Consider the following 8,728-nt stretch of genomic DNA (forward strand, 5'->3'; position numbering starts at 1 on the left):
TTTGCCTGCTTATTCCAGTGCCTCTTGAGACAAGCTCCACGGGATTTGAACACCTCCCACCGCAAATTCACATTTAACGTCTCATAAAGCCAGTTATAAGTGCTGTACACCTGATCGTGTGTGATGGTGCTCCTACTCTCTCATTTCCCCTATTTCCATTTCACAGCTTAGGGCCTGGAAAGAGTGCCTAGACATACAAGCAAACGCACACGCACTCACACATCTTTGATGCATCCTTCACTTGTCCTACATACAGTAATTACATGAACTAAGCACTGCATTCAGATAAAAGCGTTCCTTAAGAATCGAGGATGCTCTGGGGAGATGATGAGTCAAATTGCAAGCATAATAGCAGCGTCCGTTGGCACAGAGCTAGCAGGGTGGAGGAGGGGACTGGACAGGCTGCCTGCCTTGGTGCCATCTCTGAACATCACCTTCCCCATTTTATCAGGGAAACACACTCGCCCTCCACAGAATGGCTGTAATGAAATAGCATCTTGCTCCTCCTCTGTGTCCAAAACAGGCTAGCCTTGCAGTGATCACAAAAAAAGCTGCGTGTGTGTGTTTGAGAGTGGTCAGGCTTACCGTGCTCACAAGCCAGCATCCATTTACAAAGGATACTGCAGACAAGCCCTTGCAGGGAGAGAAAGTGCAATCCACCTTTAGTCCTGCTGCTCCATCTTCATATCTTTCTCATAAACACAGGGTCACACGCACACACGCTCGAATCACTCTCTCTCTTTCTCAGCACCCCGCTTGCTCTGTCTTATTAAACGTCTGTGTTCTATATCCTCTCTTGTTTGCTCCAAGGCAGTTGAGACACTGCAGCGATGGGGGTGGAGGGCGTGTATATATGTGTGCGTGTGTTCGAGTGTGTCAGAGACAGAGAGGCAGAGAGGGAGTGCAGGACAGAAATGGAGGGAGGAGTCAGCAGGGATAGAGAGAGAAGGGGGAAATGGTCAGGATTAAATCATGAGAGTAACAGAGACACAGAGAGAAAAAACAGGCTTTGGTAGAGTAGCTCCAGCATCCATTGTATCTTTATTTCATGCTACTATGATAAAATATACATTAAGCCATTAAGGAATCTGAGCCCTATCGGCTAGAGTGGAGGTGAGGCTGTGAGTAGATCTGTTTCTTGAGGTATTATATATGCTGCAGACAGGCCAGCAGCAGGATTGGTTGTGATTTCATTGATGACAGAAAAAACATAGAAGATAGGGAGAGAGGGAGGAGGAGGAGGGGACTGGAGAGGATAGGAGGGGAAGGGAGGAGAGGGAAGAAATGACGACAAAGGAATGGGAGGGGGATTGGACGATGGTGTAATGTGCTGTTTCCGTGCCAACTGTTTCTGTGACAGTGGGACCACTTCCTTTGTTGCTATTGGCTATAACCAAGAATTGATAGAGGCTCAGGCAAATGAGGCAGCATGCCACAGGGTGTGAATATGTGTTTCTTCCACTTCTTGTTAATCTCTGGGAACAACCCCCACCCAAAAAAAAGAGGAAAAAAGACTATGTGTTTGCTTGACTGCAGCCACAGAGAACATACTCATGAGCACACAGAAACATGATGATCACAGCGCTGGAGCATGATGTGAATTCTCGCTTTGTCATTATGGATGCCAACAGTGTGTAAAAAGACTCCTCCCCTCCTCCTGATACACACACACACACACACACACACACACACACACACACACACACACATACACACATCCTGTCCAGCAGGGAAAAATCCCCAGATCAGGTTGCTCAGGGTGTGTAGTGTAATGTAATTGCCTGGACACCAACCCTGGTGTCATGAACTGTGAGATAATGAATCGGCTATAGGCCAGCGCAAGTGCACATCTGGTGGGGGTGAGCAACTTTGCCTCTCAAGGACCTTTCATCCGCCCCTTTTAATCCAGTCTGGCATGCAGGTGGTGTATTGTCCCCATTCTTTCTCCCTGTCACCCTCTCCCTCAGTGTTTACCCCTGTTACCACATTCAAAGTGAATCATTAATAACCATGAATTGTTGCTCCATCTGCACACACACTCTCTTCCTCTTTAGCGGTTGTCTAATACTGCAGAAATGTATCATCTCTCAGTTTCAGAGTGAACTACCTGAACTTCTCAAAAATGATGATGAGTAACAGAAACCACAAACAATGGTGCAATAACAGAACGCAGGTCAGGTGCATAAAACTGCCACCTGACACAAAACAACCAAAAACCCACACTGGGATGTCCCCATCCATATCAATCACTTTTAAACATCTGACAGTCAACAGGACACCATTTTCAAGCCTTTTTCGATACACAAATGATAACAGTGCTTGTTCAGACAAGATGTTACGTACAAGAGCCTTGGCTCCAAACTAGGTTGTTTCCACTTACGCTCAATAGCTGTTGTTGACATTTCAACTTGAAATGTCAAACCTGACTAAGTCACACAGGAGTTAAATCTCCAGGTGTGATAGATACATTAACATCACGCATATTTTTATGTTTCAATACCGTACAAAAGATTTCAATCTCTGTCCTGAAAGAGAAGATCTAGTAGGCTGTTAGAAATACAAAGCATTAATCAGTCAAGTTCCTGATTATCATAGGAGCCACTGATATGCCATGCCAAAACAACCACATTGTTAAATGGTCCAAAGGGTTTTGAAAGGGTTTCAAAACATGACCTTTTGGTAGTTAGCTCACAGACTTTTATTTTGGTCTCCCATTACTTGATAATTGATGATAGATCGTCTACTGAAGAACACCTGCAATTATAGACCCCCATTTTGACTGTAGAATGACTAGAGTATTTTTCAGCCTAGCTTCAGAATTAAGGTAATTATTCGGATATTTGCTTTAATGACAAAAGTGCTAAGTCTTTGCTTCCTTCAGCTAAAAGCTATTTCAAAAATAAAATATTTTGTTGTCATTTGTTGACCTTTTTTGAGAAAACATCATCCATGCTTTTATATTTTTACAGTTAGACTTCTAATATAATTGCAATCAGACACATTTTCCTGTTTGCAAAACCGCAGCAGCAAAGCTGAGGAACCAAAGATCATATCACCCCCCATTAAGCAGCTTTACACTGGTTGGCTGTTAGTTTTCAAATTGATTTGAAGATTTCACCATTAAAGCACAGCAGGGTTCGTCTCCCATCGACAATATCAGACTTAACACTTCATGATCTGCATTGCAGCCTGGTCCTCTGGGAGAACATGTAACAGAAGGTGGCAGAGCTCCCATGGTCCAGCCAGAAAGCTAAAGTTGCAAGATTGTCTTTTTATAATGTTCTTTTAAATGTACTTTTTGTTCAACTAATTAGTGTACTGATTTATTTGTTTTGTAAATCACTTCACTGACTTTATTCTCAGTTCTGTTTCTCAAGATGTTCTCTGCCAGTGCCTTGTGACCCTTCTGTCTCCTTCATCATTTTTCCATCCCTTTCACTCTCCATAACCCTCACTATCCCTTTTTGTCTCTCCCAGATTGTCTCTGTGCCTCTCCCAGCTTCCTGTCTCCCTAATCCTTAATCCTGTGGAAATCGGTCAGGCAGAATGAGCCAGCTTTGATCAGGCTCTCATATCAGGCGTGCTAACAGTGTCAGCACACCCGGATCCCACAGAACCCTGGAGCCCAGGGGGAGAGCTTCAAACAGGCATTCACCCCCTGACTCTGCTTGAGAGGAAGGGGAACGAGAGGCTGCAGAGTTCCTGTCTCAACTGCCAGCCACAGGCTCTGACATCAGTCTTTCTTTTTTGATTTGCATCGTGATTTAACACAATTTATCTGCGGTGGCACCTTTGCTTTTGGCTTTTTCTGCATGAACTAAACTTACTGTGGGAAAAGGGATCAGCAGCCAGCAGGGTAACGCCATTTGCGGCTCAGAGCAGTGTACAAAGATTTGAAAACCACTTCTGCTTTTGTCAGAGGTGTCCTTGACAGCTCGTGTGGAATCTGTGTCATAGGTGTTTTGGTATTGTGATCCAAGGCCAGGGATAATACCTACCTAAGTGGGAGGCATGTCACAAAACACCTGACTATCTTGTGGCACAAATGCATCATGCAGGGAAATTAGCCTTCCTATGTTCAGGTCAGCTTCGCGCAGAGCTTCTAACAGAGTCAGAGAAAAATACACACACTGAATAGTGCCAAAGCAACCTCTGCTTTGTGCCCTCATTTAAATCCAAACATCCTACCCTGAAGATATGTTTGGAATAGACATGCATTCACTGACTTGGAATGAATGCCTTGAAGTGCATAAGTAAATAACACTGCAAATATTGGCATAAACAATGCATTTATCACTGCATTCTTTTAGTAATTCTATGCGAACAGCCTATACATAGATAGTGCCAATATTTTAAGTGGAAAGGTTATCCTATATTTTTAGATTACGGTCATGTTAATTCACAGAGCCTACTTGCAGAAGCAAGAGAAATGGTATATAAAGGTTTTTCCTTCTCACCACCACATGACCTGGAGGCTGGGCCTCTCTACAGATCTACAACAATACTGACAGTGTACTCAGTCTCCCCATTTAATCACTTCAGAAGTGTAATCATGTTCGTTAAATCAGCTGGAGAAATGAAGCATTTAGCAGGGCCAGTGCACGTACAGGATGTGCAACATCTGATATGAGCTGAAGATGGAAGAGGACAAACTCTTTTTGTGATAATATCAATGTGTTCATAATCCTGGTTTATAAAATGTTGGAGTGAGGTGTCAGTTTTGCCTTTGGAATGTTAAGAGGTTAAGACCTTTATCATTGTCCATTGTACAACCAAATAATAGTACATAAAACGTTTAAGATGAAACTGGAATATGGCAGGAAGAAGTGGAAATACCTGAATAAACTGTTGAAGAATATAAATCCTGTACAACTCCTTACACTTGAATGACTGGCTCTGGTCTTCCCCTCTTTGAAGCTCATCCACCTTTCTCAAAGTCTGACAAAGGCTGACATCTGTTGACCAAGCCATTGTACTACACTGTTAACATTAGAATTAAATGGTATTAGATTAGAATTCATTCTATTCTTTTATACATGTCAGTGTCTATGATTAGAATGTATTTTTTTTGTTTTAAGCACTAAATGATTTTAAAAAAAGATTTATATAAATTATAAAGTAAATGATTATGACTTTTTAGCACAAATCCTTCAATTCAATCTCATATTAAATTATGTGGATGCACGCGCCTCACAAACTGAATAGAATTTGAACGTGAAAGACTTGGACTTATTGGTATTTTCTTTATGCAACACTGGACACAGTAATTTTTACAAATGTAGAATACGAATTGAAGTTACACTTATTTGTACTTAATGATGGCCACGCCTTCGTGCTAGCTTTCGTGCACACAACAGTAGGCTGACTAATACACTCTTACCTACATTCTTACAACTTTTATTTGCACTTACATGATAAGCAAACTTATCTGTAGCTGTTATGCAATTGACATCAATATGAGATCAGTGCACACGAAATTTAGTTAAAATTAATGTCATCCACTCATAAGAAACCTTACCTATAATCTAAACATCCTGTTCAAATCAAGATTTGATTAACAGTATTTACACAAGCCCTTATTTATCTTTGTGTGCTAATCCCAGCCAAAACTGAGGGAGCCAGAATAGTGAATGTGCAAACCTTCAGTCAGTATTCGTTTGAGACTATCAACAGATGGTTAAGCTACCAGCGATTTCAAACTCGTGGAATGCTCTCCGCTGGCATCTTTGATATTTCTCTCTTGTAAAGTTGTGATGTCTAAGAATGTAAATACAGACTAATAACATAGACCAGTCTTCTTCTCAGATGCTCTACACAATAACGTGGTTATCATGTGCACTAAATTACATAATTTAGGGGTTCTTTGATGTGTTACGTTATTAACTTGACCATATATACTTAAGTAGTTATTGTGAATAACCCACATCAAAACTACGGAACATTTGGCTGTTGGTTTTACTTTTTGACTAAGTGTTGCTGATAGTGGGCTGCAGGTGACCTGCTATTTGATTCTTGTCTAGATCAGCTCAGAGTGATGGACACCTATAAAACTCAGGTGACACTAGTTTTGTGTCACAAGGCGGGTGAGTGCAGGTTGATGGATGCTGCAGAAAAGCCTTATTTGCCCTTGAGTGAATAAGGCCTTTGTTTAATACTGCATCCTTGTCTTGTGAATATGTTGTTCTGTTGCTGAGAACAGATTGTACATAATCTGTAAGAAAAGCAGCTCTTTGCAGACTTTGGTAATCCCCACACTCTTTGGCCAGAGGGAATCCCATTGACCCCTTTCTAAACCCTAATGCCATCTTTATCTACAGGAAAGACACTGTGTCGTCTGTCTCTTTGCCTACGCCCTAATAGGCAAGTTTTCTATTGTCAAGCATGATTATTCATTCCAAAGAACTTAAAACTTACTTCAGATCAATACAGATGGTGGAAAGGAAAAACATGGCTTTCCTGCACTTTTTCTTTGTGATTAACACTTAATCAGCATGGGAAATTAAAAGCTTTGCAATGTTATGCCTACAGCCCTGTAAATTGATCTCAACAATGCAATGGTCAATTGTGGAAGTGGAAAATGATCACACATGATTTATAGCAGTCTCCAGGGTTCACATGGATGATATCACAGCTAAGCTGTGTCTACACCACATATTTCTGTAGAAATCAGGGCCTCAATATGGGAAATTTGTAAACTGTTTAAAGTAGCTCATGATTCATATAACTTCAGATGCTCTCACATCAGCATTTGCATTTCTGAAGGCACATCTACAAATCTGAGCTTTCACAAGTTTCAGTACACATGGTCAAACCTGGGTGCACTGTACTTTCACAAATGTCCTGCCAGGTAAGGTTCTGACCTTATTTCCACATGCCACTCAGCTGTGCTTTTTATTTGTCTGGCCTTTGTAGAATAAACTATTTCATTTTGACTAACACCATCCTTAACACAAGCTCAGTGCAGGCTCATCCAGTACCGTCAAGTTCACATCCCTGTGATCTTAGGTTTCTTTCTTAACATTACATCATTGCTTGTCTTTAACACACCAAAGTAAGTTGCTTTCGAATGTGCAACAGATAGGGGTGTATGTTGCTGGTGTACTCCTTACACACCATTTAAGGAGATGTATCCTTCCTTCACTTGGTCCATTCATCCATGCATGCATCTGAGTATTGGTCTGAGTATTCAGTCATCTAAAGCAAGATGTTTCCATAGCTACTATCTAGATTACCCTGAAATTCTGTATCGATACTCAGTGCCTGAAGTGGAGGACACCCAATGACTTTTGTTAAACCCTATGACCTTTTGTCCAATTCAATTTTCCCCTGACAAACCATAACAATATATCTCAAAAACAGATGAATTCTTTTAGATTTGCTACAGATAATCGCTGTCCCCAGAAAATGAATCCTAATGTGTTTGGAGATTACCTAATAGTGTCACTACTATCACATTAACATTTCCACTTTTCCACATGAAATCTATTGGGCAGATTAAATACTGGCCACATCCATGATCCCCAGAGGATATACCATTTCTGTTTTGGACACATCTCCTTTGACTCCACCCCCAGGGCAAATATTAATTATTTATTTTACACATAATATAAAAAGCTAGACTTGGCTCATTTGAATTTCTCTACACTTGCATGGTCGCTAGAGGATGAATCTTTATGTTTTTGGTGACTTTTTCTTTCTCACCACTATCTGGCCGAAATCCACTTGAAGACATCAAAGTCTAATAGGCAGATTGCCATTTAATTCACTTAAATTCGTTTCGAACACAACAAGACAAAGAGTTTACAGCCACGCTAACAGCCAGTGTCAGCACTACAACAAAATTTCCAAGGGGGCACAAGGCTTATAGCAGGGGGCACCAAATAACTGGCAAATGGTATTGACCTTGACCAAAATGTTTTACTTAAAACATCACAAGGTAACAAATAACTAAGTCAGAGCAAATTGACAACACAGGAAAAAAATATTCAAATAATGTCACTGTGTTGGTATTTGCAGACTGGATGTTAAATAAAAAACACAATAATTATACCCGTGTGAACACGATAACATGGTGGGACATTTATGCAACAAAACTAAAAACTATAGCTCAATCAAAGCGGTCTAAAAAAATTATTTCATTGAATGAACCTGGACTGTGAATGACCTTTTGTATGTGTAGAAGAGAACTGAATATTAATTAAAGCTGCAAGCAGCGTTGGGCGGGCCCTCGCACTTGTAAGCGCGTCCGCGCGTGAGCCGGCCGAGTTGCACATTCTGGAGTTCTGCCGGTGCGGCTGTGAATTTCCTACGCGTTTCCGACGCCGCATGAATGTGCTATATGTCACTTCCTGTGTCCCCTATGTGGAGCTACATAGCACTTGCCGCTATGAATATAAATCGGTATTGACGTGTAGATGTCTGCGGGGTGGGAGAGTTATCAAGCACGTAAAGTTTGTTTCAGATGTGAACATGTACACTGAACAATAATGTACCCACACAATAAAATAAATTCCTTTTATATTTCCCTGCCTTGTTGTTTATGTGTACATACAGAGGAAGAATCGTTACTGTGTGTTAGAGCATGGGAGAACAGTGGATACTTTTAATACAGCCCACACCCCTAATACTGTGTAACTATAACAAGTAGATAACAGAAGAAAAAGATGTTCTTTCTTTACAACTGTCTGCATAGCTTATTCATATTGTGTAATGAATGAAAATAAATAGG

At 40.9% G+C, this 8,728-nt stretch overlaps 1 protein-coding gene across 4 annotated transcripts in view; it reads left to right on the forward strand.

Moving 5' to 3' along the window:
• The window catches only part of LOC123957516 (bifunctional heparan sulfate N-deacetylase/N-sulfotransferase 1-like), a 52,389-nt gene that overhangs the window by 30,794 nt on the left and 12,867 nt on the right, over window positions 1-8,728 (forward strand). The window lies entirely within an intron of this gene.

Source organism: Micropterus dolomieu, linkage group LG19 (genome assembly GCF_021292245.1).
Source record: "Micropterus dolomieu isolate WLL.071019.BEF.003 ecotype Adirondacks linkage group LG19, ASM2129224v1, whole genome shotgun sequence".
Taxonomy (NCBI): Eukaryota; Metazoa; Chordata; class Actinopteri; order Centrarchiformes; family Centrarchidae; genus Micropterus; species Micropterus dolomieu.